Below are 21,552 nucleotides of genomic sequence, written 5' to 3'. Positions count from 1 at the left end.
CCACGCATTGCTGCCTACTAAGCTTTCCATGCAAGCTATCAATGAGAAATCCTTATCAAACTGAGAGACAAATCCATCTTACCTCAGTCGATGCAACTACATGCTCCTTATTCAACCAAATTAGGACACTTGTTCGCGTAGTGTCTAAAATAATGGAAATGGAAGAATTTGATCTTACTTAGATCCTTCTTCTTCTTGTCACTATTTTGACTGGACTCTCCCTTCCCTTTGCCTTTCTTTCCCTTGGCTTTTCTTGCAAGATCAAGATTCTCCTCATCCTCGGTGTTGATTGATCTCCCTTCTAAGGTTCCTGTTTGGATCTCTTCCTGTATGCAGTTAGTCCAAAACCTTTGCCAATTGAGAAATTTCTCTCTCCCACTAACAACATCCTAGAACCCTTTCCAATACTTTTGAAGTCCAAGTAAGGCAAAACTTGTTAGAAAATGTAAAGTGGAAACTATTATTCTTATTTTATTTAACCTTTATATTTGCTTGTGAACCTTATTTGATTTCTTTTATGTTATTTATTTAGATATTTTCATCAAACAATATCAAGAATAACAACAACAAAGAGAGCACATAGATATAGGCTCTCAGCCAGGGCAAAACCCCGCCAAGGGAAAACCCAAAAACTCTTCTCTTTTTAGAATCTTGTTAGAAAATGTAAAGTGGCAATTATTAATCTTATTTTATTTAACCTTTATAATTTCTTGTGAACCTTATTTGATTTATTTTATGTTCTTTAGTTAGATATTTTCATCAAACAATATCAAGAACAACAACAACAAAGAGAGGACAAAGATATATGCTCTCATCCAAGGAAAAACCCCGGCAAGGGGAAAACCTAGAAACTCTTCTCTCCTTCGAATCTTCTTTAAATGAGATACAAAGACCCAAACCTTAGACCAAGTTCTTCTCCTAGTACCAAGTCAACCCTTCCACAAGTCCTTCCTTGATTTTGCACCAAACTACTTCACACTACAACTTTGACTTGCCAGCTACAATACTGCTTTGTGATCTGCAACTTCAACCTTGTAATTTTGGCCTTGCAGTTTTTGAAGAAACCCTAATTCAATCCCCTTATAAGACCTTCTAAGAGCAAGACAACTTTTCCTAAGTTAGGCGAGGTCTAGATAGAGTTTCCTTCCTCCCAACTACAAGATGCTGCACTTTGTCCTAGTGCAACTAGGTCCTCCAACTTAGGCCTCTTCCTGCAACCGAGAAAACCCTAGAGTTTCGCATGTGTGAGAGATATAGAGCCAAAAAACCAAGAAATTTCATCCTTCTTTCTTTTCCTTAACCTTCATTCTACTTCTTGCATCTACACAGCTACAGATCAAACTTTTCCTTGTAGATCATACTTGCGAGTATCTACAAATGAGGTCGAACTACTTCCTTTTATAGTCTTCTCAAGGGGTCGAATTCCATCCTTTAGGTCAACTTGATGTTCCTAAGGCCGACTTGTACTCTTGGAGATTTCAGGACTTTCTAGACTAAAATATATAATTCTTTTTACAATTACAAATTGTCTGAAAGGGTCTTATTTTCATGTCGTTGACTCTTTTGGCTCATGACAATAAATCCTAAGACCTAACAAACCCTAGAAGCACAAAGAACATGCTTTTACCTAAAAGACCGTCAATAATGAGTATGAAACCCATGCTTAATAATAATTTTCTTTTCTTTTTCTTGTTTATTACATAACATACATATTGAAATGAGTACAACAATTATGAAGACCGAAACTAGTTACATTTCTCAATGCTCCCTCTTAATTAGGGAGGTATTCATAATTGTACAACTAGTACAACATCATATCTCAAATTGAAGATTTCTCATAGGAAGAATCAAATTGATAAGCCATATTGTAAGCATCATCATTATGACTAGCACTACCCCTAACTGGACAAGCTCTTCTCTATTTAAGAGCATTATGTTGGGAGGCTTTATGTGTGATACCACACTACCTCTACAAGGTATATACATCTAGATGTCCACAAGGTATGAAAATAATTAAAACATATAATTATAAAATTATTAACGACAATTTATGAAAAGACATTTTCTATGTCATAATATACAATGTTTTAATGAAAGGAAGATTGATGATTCATTTTATGCCTAACAGAAAATTGATATATAACACTTAAAAAAATAACATCCAACCATTAGCACATAAAGTGTTTAGTATAGGGAATATGAATTAATATAGGGGATATGAAAGATGGTAACTTGAGAAACAACCCAAGTTCACAATGCAGAGATATCCAAAATTATTACGACTACATCAATGGTAGCATGAACAAAGTTAATAAATAATAAATGCATCAAAGCCTACTACATTTTCTTGCCTAAATGCAATTGTCCTATTATTGTAAGATGAGATATATGCAATTTTAGTTCTTCATTGTTTTTTACTTAAATTTAACACTATTTAAACTAAGTAGAAGGTACTAGCTACTATGTACTACTTAGTAAACCAGCTCCATTATACACAATAGGAACAAATCAATATACCTTCAATTCTGATTAATTCAATTGGGCTCTAATGAAATAAATGCATTGGGATTTGATGTGGGAAAGGGAATGATAGTGTTTCACTGTGCCGGAGAGGGCGAGGATGTTGGAACTAAAAAAATATTCATTACATTTATGCATACACTCTCCACAGTCTAGATGTAACACAAGTGATACCAACAAAAAAATCAAAATCAAGTTCGCAATGGAGCAGATTCACCCAGCGAATGGCAATTTTTTTTAAATCCTTTCAGTCACCCAACGACTGGTGGTTTTTTTTTTAAGCTCTGGAGTTTTGAAAATCACAGAACTCTGTGATCTGCCTCTCTGGGCCCATGGTCCTTCTATAGCCTTCATCATACAATTTGACCTAATCATTTGTTTGGATAATATGTGTCCTCGACTATCCACATCAAATTTGTCCAATTGTTGTAGATGGAAATCCAAAGTGCAGCATAGAGCAAGGAGATCAGGAGTCTCTAGGTTTACAATCCATTCACTGCAGATAATCGTACAACCAAGATATACTGACTCACAAATACCGTAAATGAGGGATTGTGTGTGCATAACTCCGTCATTATGGATGTTTAAACAAAGCATATTTTGGTCGGCAACATGTACTCTTCGTCACATGAAGGAAGTGGAAGTCACAATGTAATTGCATCATACCCCGAATCCTGATTGAACAAGTTTTGTAGGTTGGTACATGTTAAGATATTTTATTGAATGAAAGATCTGAATACAATGACAGATAGAAAAATCTATCCAGATCATGTGGGAGTTTGTATTAAAAATTGATTAATCCATGTGCGTGGATCATATTTAGATAGAATAGAAGTACGTCCACAGTTTTTTTTTTTTTTTCAAATTCGAGTAGAAGTATCTTGGTCTTTTTTGGGTGTCAGTGTCTTTTTTTTGTCTTCTCGAGTTTGAGGATATTTCTGTGATCTTTGCAAGCCATTATTGGATCTCAATTTAAGCCCCCTCTCCTTTTCTAGCGGTTTTGTTAACCCCGCTCTTTGAGTTAGTGAGTGGTTATTTGAAGGGAAAAGGAAAGAGGAGAGATAAGAATGGTGAGGGGAAAATATCTAGAAGAGGTTCGAGAATGCCATGAGTAGGCATGTTACGTCTCCCAAGTAGGTGAATGGATTGTTGTAGGCGGGTTATGTTTTCTAAACATAGCAATGGATTGTTGAAGAATGCTTATCCCCTCTCGATGCTTTGAGATGCAAAAATTGAGCTTATAATTTTCTCGTCAATGAGGGAATCTCTGTGAATTCCCAGCCTCCCAAGTATATACTTGTGTATTTGTCATTCTTGATAGAATTCTTGTTGTTGTGTATTTGTTTTTAACAATAATATGTAAGAATGAATAGTGTTTTGGGGCCTCACTTCTTAGATCTCAACTACTGAATTGTCAAGCTATTTACAAGCCATTGTTTTGAATTTTTGAAGTCTTTTGATGGATGGTGTTGTCCTTCCATCTTCTTAGTGTGTTAAAGTCCGTAATTGTTGAGTTAGAACATATTGCTTTATCATACTAGGTTATTCTTTTTGTCACTTAATATGATGGTTCTCTATATGTTGAGAGTTTCTCACAACTTATCAAATTACCATTTTCATATTATTTTGTATAGTTTAACCTAAGGATCAATGAGGTTATGTTGCAAGAAAAATACAATCTAATTGGGTACGTTGACAGATATCAAATAGCCCTTTGATACACAAGAGGTATATAGACTAATAAAACAATCAGAAAATGGAAATTTATAATGAGAATGATGATTTCCTCTCACAATGTTCACCATGGCTGAAAAAACATACTATTAATGATTTCCCCTCACATTATTGGTCATGGCTGAAAAAAATATACTAATATACATTATTAGACAAAGCATACCTTTAAAAGATTATGATGTTCCTGAAATCAAGTCTTATCTAGATAGATGTTGGCAGTGCCATAGCCCTAAGAACCGTGAGAGGATGCAAACAATATTTGTTTAGTTTCTTAATGGCATAAATGAGGCCTTTTTCTTAGTGTATCCCGTTGCAAAAGGGCTAGACAAGCTAAAATGATATTCGACACAGGTGCTTCTTTTGCCAACATGATATAAGTCCTCCATATTATGGATAAAGAAAATGTTTGATTGAGGGTGAATTTGAAAATTAAGATTAGAAAGAAGGTGAAGTTAATATCCAAACTAACAGGAAATGATGTCTGGTTTGAAGGTTTCAAGAGTCACAATTTGTAATCAGCTGTGGCAGCCTCGTACTCTGAAAGCTATGACGATGAAACCTTCAATAATTATATTACTTGCATAGTACGAGTTAATTATATTGCTTGCATGTACGAGGCTTCATCGTCATAGCTTTTAGAGTACGAGGCTGCCACAACTGATTACAAATTGTGACTCTTGAAACCTTCAGACCAGACATCCTTTATTGTCAGTTTGGATATTAATTTCACCTTCTTTCTAACCTTAATTTTCAAATTCACCCTCAATCTAACATTTTCTTTATCCATAACATGGAGGACTTATATCATGTTGGCAAAAGATGCACCTTTGTTGAATATCATTTAAACTTTTTTAGCCCTTTTACAATGGGATACACTCAGAAAAAGGCCTCATTTCTGCCATTAAGAAACTAAACAACTATTTTGTGCATCCTCTCACGGTTCTTAGGCTATGGGACTGCCAACATCTATCTAGATAATGCTTGATTTCAAGAATGCCATAATTTATTAAAGGTATGTTTTGTCTAATAATAGATTGCATTATGAGGGATGGGATCTGATACTAGTATATTTTTTCAGCCATGACCAACAATGTGAGGGGAAATCATTAATAGTATGTTTTTTCAACCATGGTGAACATTGTGAGGGGCAACCATCATTCTGGTTATAAACTTCCATTTTTTGTTTGTTTTATTATTTTGTATACCTCTTGTGCATCAAAGGGCTATTTGATATTTGTCCGACGTACCCAATAGATTATATTTTTCTTGCAACGTTATGATTTATATCATGAGATCATGTAACTTCATTGATCCTTAGGTTAAACCATACAAAATAAGATGAAAATGGTAGTTTGATAAGTTGTGATGGACTCTCAACATATAGAGAACCATCATATTAAGTGACAGAAAGAATAACCCGGTATGATAAAGCAATATGTTCTAACTCAACAATTACGGACTAACACACTGAGAAGATGGAACGAAAACACCATGACTTCAAAAATCCAAAATAACGACTTGTAAATAGCTTGACAATTCAACAATTGAGAGCTAAGAAGTGAGGCCCCAAAACAATATTCATTATTACATATTATTGTTAGAAAGAGAAACAACATTGTCAAACAGCTACACAACAACAAGCATTCTATCAACGACGACAAATACACAAGTATATACCTGGGAGGCTGGGACTAGTGAACTCATGGAGATTCCCTCTTGTACGAGAAAATTATAAGCCCAATTTCTTCATTTCAAAGCATTAAGAGGGGATAAACATTCTTCAACAATCCATTGCTGTGTTTGGAAAACGTAACCCGCCTACAACAATCCATTCACCTGCTTGGGAAATGTAACATGCCTGCTCATGGCATTCTCGACCCTCTTCTGGATATTGCCCCCTCACTGTTCTTATCTCTCCTCTTTTACTCACAAACTCAAAGAGCGGGGTTAACAAAACCGCTAGAAAAGGAGGGGTGCTAAAATTGAGAACTGCTTGCAAAGATCGTAGAGATATCTCCAAACTCGAGAAGAAATAACAAAATACGGACACCCAAAAAGACAAAGATACTTCTACTCCAATTTGAAAAAGAAAACTAATAAAGCTGTGGATGTACTCCTATTCTATCTGTGCTTGCATTAATCAATTTTTAATACAGACTCCCACGTGATCTGGATAGACTTTTCTCTCGGTCATTGTATTTAGGTCTTATGTTCAATAAAATATCTTCACCTGTACCAACCCACAAAAATTGCTCAATCAGGATTTGGGGTATACTGTATGATGCAATTAAACTGTGGCTTCCACTTCGTTCACGTGACGAAGATTACGTGTTGTTGACCAAAATATGTCTGCTTTAAACATCCATGATCACGCAGAGTTCTGCACACACAATCCCTCATTTATGTTATCAATGAGTCAGTATATCTGGGTTTTACGATTATCTGCAATGAATGGATTGTAAACCTGGAGACTCCTGATCTCCTTGCTCTATTCTGCACTTTGGATTTCCATTTACAACAATTGGAAGAAGTTGATGCGAATAAGCCGAGGACACATATTATCCAAATAAATGCAGGTTAAAAGTCATGATGAAGGCTACATAAGGACCAGGGGCCCAGAGAGGCAAATCACAGAGTTCTGTGACTGTCAAAACTCAAAAACATTAAACAAACATCGCCATTCGCTGTGTGACTGAAGAAGTTTAAACAAAAATTACCATTCCCTGAGTGAATCCGCTCCATCGGCTCTGTCACGCCCCTACACCTGCGCTAGTCTTCCAACCGCTTATAGCAAGGTGCGGCACCACCGAACACTTTCTTTTCACCAATACTAATGTTCATGGACTATGCCTAATTCACTTTTCCTTACTTAGTTGTGTTTCGCAACCAAGCAATATTATGTTTATCCTTTATACTAATGAACACCCATACTCATTCATTATCATCAGCAATTATAAAAGAGAACAACAATTGCACAATATAAAGGGAGGGGCAACTCCCTGAACAATGAGTCTGCCCAATAATATATTAAGAATATCAGTTTACAATGTACAAGTATGTCTTGGCAAGACCAAGTCCCATACTTAGCCAATTTTACATCAATACAATCTTCGTGCACACCTTGCACGATGGGCGGGTGCTCACCCGAGTCACCAAGACACCCTCGCCAAGTCCTGGCACAATATAACAACCGCACATCCAACCCAGGCACGTCTTGCCCAACACCTTCACCTCTCACCGTGAGTGATTTCCAAAAGTGCGTATCTCCAAGGAGTGCGCATGAGCTATGCACTCAACCTCCTTCTGAAACTGCGCACTACAGTCTAAGAGCGAAGAAGATGTGTGAATGCGTTGATCGAATTGTGTGTCTTTGAATGCTCCACGCATCCAAATATATATGCACCTTTGTGTGTGGGTGGGCTGCCTAGCTGACCGCCCACACACCCTGCTCGCACACCTGTTCGGTGCTCCAAAGGTCAGCCTTCATCCACTCATCGCAAGTCAGCCATACATCATTTTAATGCTCTCTCGTGTGGGTATAAACCATCGCATAACATTTCATTATCGTTGAACTTCGTCACAATGTTGTCGTCTCTCTGTCGCATGTCGCGCCTGTGTGCGCTCACCCGCATGTCGCACCGTGCGTCCGTGCCTGTTCACCGCGCCCGCGCCCATGTGCGCTCACCCGTTCATCTTACCGCGCCCGTGCCCGTTTACCGCACCCAGCTAAACTCGAGGACCTTACATCCTCCTCCACCTGAAATCGTTGTCGTCCTCGACAACATACCATCTCGGTAGCCATCCACCAAGATTATCACTATCCATGATGTCAACACCTCCACATAAGGCAAACATCCCTGCAACATATGTAGAACTCCATCTCCATCATGTCTCCAGCTTAGTGACCAACTGCCACCAAGCTCCCCACATCGGGGTATGCACCTCATCGGTATGTCCTCCGTCATCAGATATCATCTCTATCCATGATCATCAACCATCCTGTCACAATCTCCACTGCAACATCCTGTGTCGACCTCATCATGTGTCATCCCTCCATGTAGTCTCCTATCAGATGCCAACACATTTGTATCATGTGTTACCATGTCTCAAATAATGCCAACATATCTCTGCACATTGGTACCCCTTATGACTTGAAATAGTCGGGTGATCAGTCCAACCATACGCCCAGATCATAAGAATGCACATCCTTATGCCACCACAAGTCTTTCCTGACTTCTGCTACATCTCGGACTCATCAAGAATCTATCTCAATCCCATGCTCAGGTCCATGGAAAACTCCATCTCATCTGCAACATATCCAAGCCATGGTCTTGTTGCACAAGAGTGTACAACCTTTCCACTAGCTCATACATCTCCATAACAGCACTTGCAAAACATCCTTTGCTTTGGCACTCTCCATAGAATGTCCATGAATGACACTTCCACACATGCACCTGCTTCATGTCCCTGCATCAAACTATCATGCTCCATACCTCCAACCTGATGTCCATGACTCTAGTTTTCCATGATGTCCAACCCATGTAGACTCCATCCCAACCTCTGGCCATCTGTACCCAAGTCTGCAATCTGTCATAAAGAAGCCTCCTTCCAAGGCCCCTTGAAAAGTTGGTGTGGTTCTTCCCTATCAAGGCCTCCACACCAACCTATCTCCAAGGTTGTCTATAGAGAAAGGAGGGCCAGGAAGTTTCCTCCCTGACTCTCATCCACCCATGTGTCAGATTGATGTTGTGTCCGCAAGTATCTATGCACGTCTTCAATCTCCTCACATGTACACCCAAGCTCACCTAGCTTGTCCTTTGTCAACTAAAAGTCATAATGCCCATAACATACCTGCAAAAGTCCACTATCCCAGCAGGATCTCTACCTCCATAATCCTCATCAACCACTGCGTCTGAAGTAGTACTTGGACTCCCTTCATTTGCAACTCCATAGTGAAGATCATTAGTAGAAGATGCTCCCATCAAGTGTCTCCATGTTCGTGAGTTTGCCCTCTCACTTCCTTCATTCTTCTTTCCAGCCCTTGCAACGAAGTCAACCAACTTCCTTTCCTTCGTTGTTTGAGTCACACTCGCAAGTCCTCTTTGCTCCACATCCTCATGCTTCACATTCAGATCTTTGGGATACAAAACCATAGAAGTCATCCTTGGTCTATAACCTAAGCAACTTCTTCTATTCATCGGTACCATCATGGTTCTCCCTTCAGCTGTGATCAAGAGAATGTCCCGGTCCACCATTGGTATGGCTTGTGCAAGCTCCATAAAGTCTAGCCCCAACACCATAGAATGATCATCCATGTCTACAACCATCAAGTCCAACTTTCCAAACCACGATCCTACTTTTACGTGAGTGTCCTTCAACACACCATCAACAACTCTTATGGTAGAGTTGACTGCTTTGAAAGCACTCCATTCCCTCTCCATCTTTGCTTTCTTCCCAAAAGACTTTGCTGCCTTCCTGCTTAAGAAGCTATGACTAGCTCTCGTATCCACCAAAGCTGCAAATCTCTTGCCCTTCACGGTCACTTGCACAAAACTGAGCTTTAAGGAATCACCTGCCTCTGTTGGCTTTGTCTTGCGCCTTACATCAGCGACCCTCTTCAAGAATTCAGCCTCAGAAGTGTCAATTGGCTCATTCTCCATCTTGACTTTCCTTCTAAGGTACTTCACTTCCCTGCTTGGCTCTTCTAGGCAACCCGATCCTGGTTCAGCTTGACTTCCTTCAAGCTTGTCCTCCATCGCATTCTGCTCAAGTGCACCAACCAAGTGTCCACTGACCAAGTTCATAGAACTAAACTTCCGAATATCCTCTGGATTCTCTCGGTAGTGAGTTCCCAACCTGTCAATGTAGTCGAGCTCTTCCTACTCAATCACAACAACCTTCTTACCAAGAAGCTTCTTTTTTATCTCTTCCTCAACTTGCTTGATTTCGGCTTCCACCCTGGCACTTTCCTTCCTCAACCAGGCTCTTTTCTCAGAGAGCTCTTGAAGATCAAGACCACTCCGTTGGATCTCCTCATCAAATTCCTTGAGTTCAACATCTGTCGTACTTTCGCATTGGCTCCTGAGTTCTTCAAGTTCTCTTCTTAGTTCTGACTTTCCCGAATCTTCATGTTCTCAGCCTTCATTGAAACCCGGTCACAACTCCATCGACTCATCTGTTCCAACACTTTGTACCGGAAAGCTTCAACTGCACTATGGCTAGACTCACCTATCATAGGTTCATCTACCATCTCTGCTTTTTCAGCCTTCTCCATGTTCAGCAAATGTCAAGCTTCTTCAACCCTGAATCAGCTTCAATCACCGGCTCCACCCGAGCTCTGATACCACCTGTCACGCCCCTACACCTACGGTAGTCTTCCAACCGCTTATAGCGAGGTGCGGCACCACCGAACACTTTCTTTTCACCGATACTAATGTTTATGGAATACGCCTAATTGACTTTTCCTTACTTAGTTTGTGTTTTGCAACCAAGCAATATTATGTTTATCCTTTATACTAATGAACACCCATACTCATTCATTATCATCAACAATTATAAAAGAGAACAATAATTTCACAGTATAAAGGGAGGGGCAACTCCCTGAACAATGAGTCTGCCCGATAATATATTAAGAATATTAGTTTATAATTTACAAGTATGTCTTGGCAATACCAAGTCCCATACTTAGCTAATTTTACATCAATACAATCTTCGTGCACACCTTGCATGATGGGCGGGTGCTCACCTGAGTCACCAAGACACCCTCGCCAAGTCCTTGCACAATATCACAACCGCACATCCAACCCAGGCACGTCTTGCCCAACACCTTCACCTCTCACTGTGAGCGATTTCCACAAGTGCGTATCTCCAAGGAGTGCACATGAGCTATGCGCTCAACCTCCTTCTAAAACTGCACACTACACTCTAAGAGCGAAGAAGATGTGTTGATCGAATTGTGTGTCTTTGAATGCTCCACGCATCCAAATATATATGCACCTTTGTGCGTGGGTGGGCTGCCTAGCCGACCACTCACACACCCTGCCCACACACCCGTTTGGTGCTCCAAAGGTCGGCCTTCATCCGCTCATCGCAAGTCGGCCATCCATCGTTGTAATGCTCTCTCGTGTGGGTATAAACCATCGCATAACATTTCATTATCATCGCAATGTTGTTGTCTCTCCAGTGCATGTCGCGCCCATGTGCGCTCACCTGCATGTCGCACCGTGCGTCCGCGCCCGTTCACCGTGCCCGCGCTAGTGTGCGCTCGCCCGCTCGTCGCACCTCGCCCGTGCCCGTTTACCGTACCCAGCTAAACTCGAGAACCTTACATCCTCCTCCACCTGAAATTGTTGTCGTCCTCGACAACATACCATCTCGGTAGCCATCCACCAAGATCATCACTATCCATGATGTCAACACCTCCACATAAGGCAAAGATCCCTGCAACATATGTATAACTCCATCTCCATCATGTCTCCAGCTTAGTGACCAACTGCCACCAAGCTCCCCATACCGGGGTATGCACCTCATTGGTATGTCTTCCTTCATCAAATATCATCTCGATCCATGATCAACGACCATCCTATCACAATCTCCACTGCAACATCCTGTGTCGACCTCGTCATGTGTCATCCCTCCATGTAGTCTCCTATCAGATGCCAACACATTTGTATCATGTGTTACCATGTCTCGACTAATGCCAACATATCTCTGCACATTGGTACCCCTTATGACTCGAACTAGTCGGGTGATCAGTCCAAACATACGCCCAGATCATAAGAATGCACATCCTTATGCCACCACAAGTCTTTCCTGACTTCTGCTACATCTCGGACTCATCAAGAATCTATCTCAATCCCATGCTCAGGTCCATGGAAAACTCCATCTCATCTGCAACATATCCAAGCCATGGTCTTGTTGCACAAGAGTGTACAACCTTTCCACTAGCTCATACATCTCCATAACAGCACCTGCACAACATCCTTTGCTTCGGTACTCTCCATAGAATGTCCATGAATGACACTTCCACACATGCACCTGCTTCATGTCCCTGCATCGAACTATCATGCTCCATACCTCCAACCTGATGTCCATGACTCTAGTTGTCCATGATGTCCAACCCATGTAGACTCCATCCCAACCTCTGGCCATCTGCACCCAAGTCTGCAATCTGTCATAAAGAAGCCTCCTTCCAAGGCCCCTTGCAAAGTTGGTGTGGTTCCTCCCTATCAAGGCCTCCACACCAACCTATCTCCAAGGTTGTCTATAGAGAAAGGAGGGCCAGGAAGTTTCCTCCCTGACTCTCATCCACCCATGTGTCAGATTGATGTTGTGTCCTCAAGTATCTATGCACGGCTTCAATCTCCTCACATGTACACCCAAGCTCACCTAGCTTGTCCTTTGTCAACTGAAAGTCATATATGCCCATAACATACCTGAAAAAGTCCACTATCCCAGCAGGATCTCTACCTCCACAATCCTCATCAACCACTGCGTCTGAAGTAGTACTTGGACTCCCTTCATTTGCAACTCGATAGTGAAGATCATTAGTAGAAGATGCTCCCATCAGGTGTCTCCATGTTTGTGAGTTTTCCCTCTCACTTCCTTCATTCTTCTTTCCAGCCCTTGCAACGAAGTCAACCAACTTCCTTTCCTTCATTGTTTGAGTCACACTCCCAAGTCCTCTTTGCCCCACATCCTCATGCTTCAGATTCGGATCTTTCGGATACAAAACCATAGAAGTCATCCTTGGTCTATACCCTAAGCAACTTCTTCTATTCATCGGTACCATCATGGTTCTCCCTTCAGCTGTGATCAAGAGAATGTCCCGGTCCACCATTAGTATGGCTTGTGAAAGCTCCATAAAGTCCAGCCCCAACACCATAGAATGATCATCCATGTCTACAACCCTCAAGTCCAACTTTCCAAACCACGATCCTACTTTTACCTGTGTCCTTCAACACACCATCAACAGCTCTTATGGTAGAGTTGACTGCTTTGAAAGCATTCCATTCCCTCTCCATCTTTGCTTTCTTCCCAAAAGACTTTGCTGCCTTCCTGCTTAAGAAGCTATGAGTAGGTCCCGTATCCACCAAAGCTGCAAATCTCTTGCCCTTCATGGTCACTTGCACAAAACTCAGCTTTAAGGAATCACCTCCCTCTGTTGGCTTTGTCTTGTGCCTTACATTAGCGACCTTCTTCAAGAATTCGCCCTCAGAAGTGTCAATTGGCTCATGCTCCATCTTGACTTTCCTTCTAAGGTACTTCACTTCCCTCCTTGGCTCTTCTAGGCAACCCGATCCTGGTCCAACTTGACTTCCTTCAAGCTTGTCCTCCATCGCATTTTTCTCAAGTGCACCAACCAAGTGTCCACTGACCAAGTTCATAGAACTAAACTTCCGAATATCCTCTGGATTCTCTCGGTAGTGAGTTCCCAACCTGTCAATGTAGTCGAGCTCTTCCTGCTCAATCACAACAACCTTCTTACCAAGAAGCTTCTTTTTTATCTCTTCCTCAACTTGCTTGATTTCGGCTTCCACCCTGGCACTTTCCTTCCTCAACCGGGCTCTTTCATCAAAGAGCTCTTGAAGATCAAGACCACTCCGTTGGATCTCTTCATCAAGTTCCTTGACTTCAACATCTGTTGTACTTTTGCATTGGCTCCTGAGTTCTTCAAGTTCTCTTCTTAGTTCCGAACAGCTTTCTCGAATATTCATGTTCTCAGCCTTCATTGAAACCCAGTCAGAACTCCATCGACTCATCTTTTCCAATACTTTGTACCGGAAAGCTTCAATTGCACTATGGCTAGACTCACCTATCGTAGGTTCATCTACCATATCTGCTTTTTCAGCCTTCTCCATGTTCACCAAATGTCAAGCTTCTTCAACCCTGAATCAACTTCAATCACCGGCTCCACCCGAGCTCTGATACCACCTGTCACGCCCCTACACCTGCGGTAGTCTTCCAACTGCTTATAGCGAGGTGCGGCACCACCGAACACTTTCTTTTCACCAATACTAATGTTCATGGACTACGCCTAATTCACTTTTCCTTACTTAGTTTGTGTTTCGCAACCAAGCAATATTATGTTTATCCTTTATACTAATGAACACCCATACTCATTCATTATCATCAACAATTATAAAAGAGAACAACAATTGCACAGTATAAAGGGAGGGGCAACTCCCTGAACAATGAGTCTGCCCAATAATATATTAAGAATATCAGTTTACAATATACAAGTATGTCTTGGCAAGACCAAGTCCCATACTTAGCCAATTTTACATCAATACAATCTTCGTGCACACCTTGCACGATGGGCGGGTGCTCACCCGAGTCACCAAGACACCCTCACCAAGTCCCGACACAATATCAAAACCGTACATCCAACTCGGGCATTTCTTGCCCAACACCTTCACCTCTCACCATGAGCGATTTCCACAAGTGCGTATCTCCAAGGAGTGCGCATGAGCTATGCGCTCAACCTCCTTCTAAAACTGCGCACTACACTCTAAGAGCGAAGAAGATGTGTTGATCGAATTGTGTGTGCCTTTGAATGCTCCACACATCCAAATATATATGCACCTTAGTGCATGGGTGGGCTGCCTAGCCGACCGCCCACACACCCTGCCCGCACACCCGTTCGGTGCTCCAAAGGTCGGCCTTCATCCGCTCATCGCAAGTCGGCATCCGTCATTGTAATGCTCTCTCGTGTGGGTATAAACCATCGCATAACATTTCATTATTGTCGCACTTCGTCGCAATGCTGTCGTCTCTCTGTCACATGTCGCGTCCGTGTGCGCTCACCCGCATGTCGCACCGTGCATCCGTGCCCGTTCACCGCGCCCGCGCCCTTGTGTGCTCGCCCGCTCGTCGCACTGCACCCGTGCCCGTTTACCGCGCCCAGCTAAACTCAAGGACCTTACAGGCTCCATTGCGAACTTGATTTTGATTTTTTTTGGGTGTCACTCATGTTACATCTAAACTGTGGAGAGTGTATGCATGAATATAATAAATATTTCTGAGTTACATCATTCTCTCATTTCTGGCATCGTGGAACAACATCATTCTCTTTCCCACTTCAAATCCGAATGCATTCATTTCATTAGAGCGCAATTGAATTAATCGGAATTAAAAGTATATTGATTTATTCCTATGGTGTATAACGGAGCTCGTTTACTAATAATTCTTTAAAACGTAATTTATGTATTATATAAATAATAATTATATTTAAAATAATTTTAAATTAAAAATAAAAAATTTAATTTAATTAATAATATATATAATATAAGATATATATTCGAAAGAATGAAAAATATATAATACAAAATATTAAGTAAATATTTTATTTTCTCTTTCATTTTATTTTAATATAATTATATTTTTATAATGTTTTAATTTATGTTTAAGTAAAATTCTCTCCCTCACATTATGTAGGAAACCAACTCACTCCCACATATATAGCGGATGAGAAGGAGGTTTGATCATATTTATAACCATCAAATATAGATATTATATTTTTGAAAAGTTTAATTTAAATATGATAAATGTTTTATTTTATTTTCTTTGAATAATTAAATTGTAATTTTACATATATATAATTTATTAAATTTGTTAAAAATTTAAAATATTATACCTGATAAAAATATTACTTAATTGGTTTAGTTTTAATGATAATAATAATAAATATAAGTATTTTTTTTTTAAAAAAGGTATATTTTCATGACATAGATTAATCAGATTTAATGATATGGACTAGCTATTTAAATAAAACCTAAATTAATGAATTTGTATTAATGACTTTAATTTTAATGTGTAATTATTATACTTAATATGTATTTGTAAAGTGCAAAAGAGCAAAAATTAAGAACACTGAAACAAATTGTTTTCCGGTTAATGCTTGGTTTGACGAAGAATGCAAAAAGGCAAGGAGAATGTGGAAAGAGTCAAACAAGGATAACGTAAAGCTCAAAGTTACAAGTAGTTATTGAGCAAGAAAAAGGTCGATCTCATGGTTTCAACGTGGGAAGAACTAATCTTCCTTGGGAAAAATAATCCCAAATTATTTTGGAAGGAGCTCCAACTGAAAAAGATATAAATTGGAAATAATATTACGGCTTCTAAATGGTTTGACTATGCAAGACAACTTTATGAGTAGGTTCCCAAGGTGACCGTCCCCCCTTGGTCAACACTGATATTGAACTCTTCATGGTACAAGAGGTAGAGATGTGTGTCAAGAAGTTGGGTGTTGGAAAAGAAAAAGGCTTAGCTAAACTCCAAGCATAATATCTAAAGTGGGGCTCAAAGATTCTCGCGCCTCACATTACAAAAATCTTCAACAACATCATACAACAAGCGCTCTTCACAGATTGGACAACTAGTTTGGCAATGGCCCTTTTCAAGAGCAGTGATGTCAATAATCCCTACAATTATAGGACCATCATGATAAACCCTTTGTTTGCAAAGCTATTTGGAAGCATGCTAGAAAACAAAATTAGCAAGTGGGCAAAAGAAAGAGATAAGCATGCTAAAGGGCAAGTAGGTTTTAGACCTAAACATTCCACAGTTGATCATTGTATAACTTTAAGGCACATCATTGAAAAAGTTTGGGAGAAAAAGGAAGAAGTCTTTTGTTGCTTTGTTGATTTCAGAAAAGCGTTTGACTCGGTTCCTAGGGATAAGCTTTGGCACAGAATGGAGGAACTTGGGGTTCCTAAACATTTGAGAGCAGCTGTGCATAGGCTGTATGAAGAGGTGAAAGTCAAAATTAGAACTTCAGCAGGCATTTTTGAAAGTTTTAGAAGCGATATCGGGGTCAAGCAAGGTTTCCCACTATTTTACCCTTTTTGGTTTATATATCGACAAGCTCGAGGAGTGGTTAAATTCGCAATGGGGTGATGGTATCTATTTGGGCAAGTTTGCTATAAGGCTTCTTTTGTATGTAGATGACCTTATTCTGATTGCTAAATCGACTCTTGGTTTGCAAGAGCACTTACTATCCCTTGAGCAAATTTGTAGAAGTGTGGCGATGCAAGTCAATATCACCAAAACGAAAGTAGTGGTTTTCTCAACATAACCAGCATAAGTTCTACTTTCGAGGCAACATTCTGGAAGAAGTTGCAGATTAAAAATACCTTGGAATTGACTTCAACAAAAATCTAAGCTGGAATGGTTGCAGAAAGAAAAGAACTTTGGGGGGTTGGAAAGCATTTTATGCTTTTCAAAATAGGAGTAGAGAGGTAGAGTTATGGGACTGGAAAACCACTCAAACTCTTTTTGGGCTTCTAGTGATTCCAGTGATTCTCTATGGTTGTGAACTACAGGTCAGCAGTACATCCGACATGCAGTGGAGACAAATTGAGAAAATTCAAAAGCGTTTGATTACAAACAAATATAAGATTAAAAGTGCAGTTCCTTATGCTAGCTTGTTAAGTGAAACAGGGACTGCTCATATTGAAGCAATTGCTATGGTGTTGAGCCATAAGGTATTTAAAAAAATGAGCAAATGGAAGAGGGTAGATGGCCTAAGGCTGTCTTTAATGATGGATTGTGCAAGAGAAAAAAAACTTGGATGCAACAAAATAACAAATGGTTTAGTAAATGGGGTATTTGCTTGAACGCATGTCCCATAAACAACAAAGAGATAAAATCTTTTGTTATGGAAAATTTCCACAAGCGTACTTGAGATAAGGAGCTAGGATGAAAGAAAAATTACTATATCGAAGTGTTTAATCCTACTCATAGTCATCAACCAAAAGTATATATAGAGGCCAATATCTCTTAGAGAGCCAAAATTCTTATTGCTCAGTTACGGACTTTTTCTCATCAACTCCGTTGTGAAACAGGGTGCTGGAAAAGGCCACAGGAAGTGTGGGAGGAAAGAGTATGCATTTTTTGTTCTTCCGGAAAAGTGGAAATAGGAAAAAATTTCGTTTTAGAATGTGAGGTCTTCAAAGACAACAGAGAAAGTTATGCAGATATGCTGGCAACTAGCTCTTGGGATATTCTATTTAGCAAGGAGTTGGTTGAGAATCTGGGAGCATTTATTTTGAAGCTTCACAGAAAAAGGACCGAATACATCAAGCAAATGAAGAATAAATCTATCCCATAGGTTATCTTTAGCCTTGTGGACGTTAAAATAACTTCTTTCTTTATTTCTTTCTATAATATAAGGTTTGGATTCTTATTTAGTGACATGCCTAATTTGATTTTGACTCTCTATTTGCGGAATGAATTACAAAAGAGGTGGGCTATAAGTTTTTTATTGCATTTTAATTTATTATAATTAAAGTTAAATATACTAGTGTAACAAGACCTAAATTAATTTGTCAAAGGACAACAACTCAAGTGGTAACTAGTAGGTCTAATTCCCCCTCCGCCAAAGTTTTATTCTCTTGAGATTAAATTTGAATCTTGATATTGAGGTAAAAAGTAGCATCAATTGTGGTTTGATCTTAGGTCTTACCGTTAATAGTCTTTCAAAGTTACGAATACTCCTAAATTAATCTTTAGTGAATTGAATATATTTAGTGAAATATTATGATTTTCAAGTAACAAGTTAGGTTTTCAAACAATAATTTGTGGAAGAAGGCTTTAGTATCTAAATTTGTTTACTAGTAAGCTTGCTTTCATAAGAGTTATTGGCCATAATTTGAAAGAGACCTAACATTTATGAACCAAAGAGATAATGGTATAAACGAAATATTCATGAATCTAAATTGGCTCTATCAAAGAGCTCCTCGAGTGCACCTTTTAGCAATCTTGAGAACTATAGCATATGAACCCGCTTACTAGTCTCTCTTATGCCTTTCGAGATGAAAACAATTATGTTCTACATAGGGAAAACAATTATGCCTTTCGAGATGAAAACAATTATGTTCTACATAGGGAAAACAATTATGCCTTTCGAGATGAAAACAATTATGTTCTACATAGGGAAAAGAGGATTAGAATTGGGCTAGGTCTCATGTATGTGTCGGAGAATGATTGGAGACTTATGGACATGCCTTCCATTATGGATGAAGACAAGTACCTTCTTTTGAATTGGATTCATTTATAGTAAAAAGATCAATCCCTCAACACCCCTTCAACATTATTGAAAATAATTTTGCCCAATTATCTTTGGATGGAGTCCATGTTAGCTAAAGATTTGTCTTAGGATTCAACAAATTTTTAAGGCATCTATAATCATAAGCAATAAAATAATTCATGTTATAGATAATACCAACTTAACATACTAAGTTTTGACTTTCCTTGATTTTGTGTTTAGTATAATTAGGAGTTTGTGAAACTATGTTGTTTCTTCCACAAAATGAAGCATTTGAAATTACAAAAGAAAAAGGAAAAATACATGAAAGTTCTAGTGACAAGAAAGAGAGAGAAAGTATGAATATAAAATAATTTTGGTGAAGAATTATTTGCTTCTATATTATGTTTATTGTAAATGCCTAACTTTATAACTACATTTATAGGAAGGCAATTTCTATGTAGAACTCCAAGAATTGTATCATAGTAATGGAAAGCATCCCAATTATTGCATTTATCAAACTTAAACATTAGAATATTTGTGTTTAAATCATTTTTTTCAAAGTTATGAACATGTTAGTCTTGAATTCTCTTATGTTCTTTATGTTTTGTTAGACTTTTATACATTTATTTGTGATTTCTTTTGTTAGTGTTTTCATTATGATACTTACTCTCCTAAGTCCCTCTTATGACTATTAAGATGTAAATAAATGGATTGCATGTGGAAAAAAAGACAACCAATGTTGGGTCAGGACTCGTTTATGTATTGGAGAATGATTTTAGACTTCTAGGTATTTTTTAGTGGAGTCCAAATTTTCTAATAGTTTGTCTTATCATTTAATGAAGTATTGATTTATATGTAACGAAGCAACAAATTGCAGATAATTCATTAGTACACATAATACTAATTTAGCATGCTAGCTTTTAATTCTCCTTAGTTTTATGTTTAGAATATTTAGCATGAGTTTGTGAAGATACGATGCTTCTTGTAAGAAAATAAGGTTTTCAAAAAAATTATAAAGCAAAAATAAATATACGTGTAAGAAGTTTTTAATGAAATGAAAGAGAAAGTGTGATGCAAAATGGATCATTGTCTTGTCCAATATAAGTACATACATACTACTTGTAGTGAATCATATCCTAACATACATATCATTGTGATCCTTCATGGACATATTTATAATCAAAGTCATAATGAAACTAATGGACAATGATTCTCCGAACATAATAATATGGAATCTACGAACTAAACCAAGTATATATTCTTTGTCGATTGCACATAAATAAAACAATTAAAAAAAAAAAAAAAAATTGTAGCCTTAGCCCCTCCCTCCAATTATAATTTTATGCTACCATAGGGAACAACGAACAATATCTCTTCTTCTATGTTCTAAACAATATTCTATACACGATAATAGAGGGCACAATCATTAACATCATAAAAATTGGAATGTAAATTCATAATCAATGGTTTTATTGCATGGTTGTAAGTTTCACATGTGTGGAGTTGCTTATAACATAATTGTTCTCTTGTTGTGAACTCTCTTCCCTAAGTTACAAATAATTAGAGGAAAAATGAAGCATAAACATGAGAAATTTCATTAAAATAAGTAAAAAAACTATACATAGAAAGTATATACATGAAACCTTTGGACTTTAAAACCTTATAGAACTCATTTAGACCTAATTAAAATGTCAAGGAACATAAAAAACCACAACTTAGTATTCAAAAGCATTATATTTTTCATTTTACAACACATCCACCTTGTCTTCTCTTTGTTGTTTCCTTCCCTACTTCAGGGGTATGCTAGTTTTTATTATGGATCATAAATTTGCAAATAAGATGAATTTATCATATATATATATATATAGGAAGGAAGTACACCATTAAAATGTATTAACCAAATCTTTTTAAACTTATATATAAAGAGGAAAAAATAATAACTAAATACTTTATTTAAAGATGAACATTAAATTGTTTTTTTCTTTTTTTTTTTACCACTTATGAATAGACCAAGCAATGATTAAATGAATAGTCGCCACCTATTAAGGAAGCAATGTGAATAAATCACATGGGAAACCACTTACATTGTTTTAATCCAACTTACATATTTGTCTGCGTGTAGAAGGTGGTGCATTGAATGAACTTATACCAAACTAATTTAAAGATAAATAAATCTTTCTTCTAAGCATTGAATAGTTTCCAAGCATCTTAGGAATGAAGCCTGTGTGGGTGTCCCCGTAAGAGGTCAACAATTGTGGGTCATTTAAGTC

This window comes from Pinus tabuliformis, chromosome 2_1 (genome assembly GCF_031772625.1).
Source record: "Pinus tabuliformis cultivar Carrire ecotype Pingquan chromosome 2_1, CPIR1, whole genome shotgun sequence".
Lineage (NCBI taxonomy): Eukaryota > Viridiplantae > Streptophyta > Pinopsida > Pinales > Pinaceae > Pinus > Pinus tabuliformis.
Note: the sequence above shows the minus strand (reverse complement) of the source record.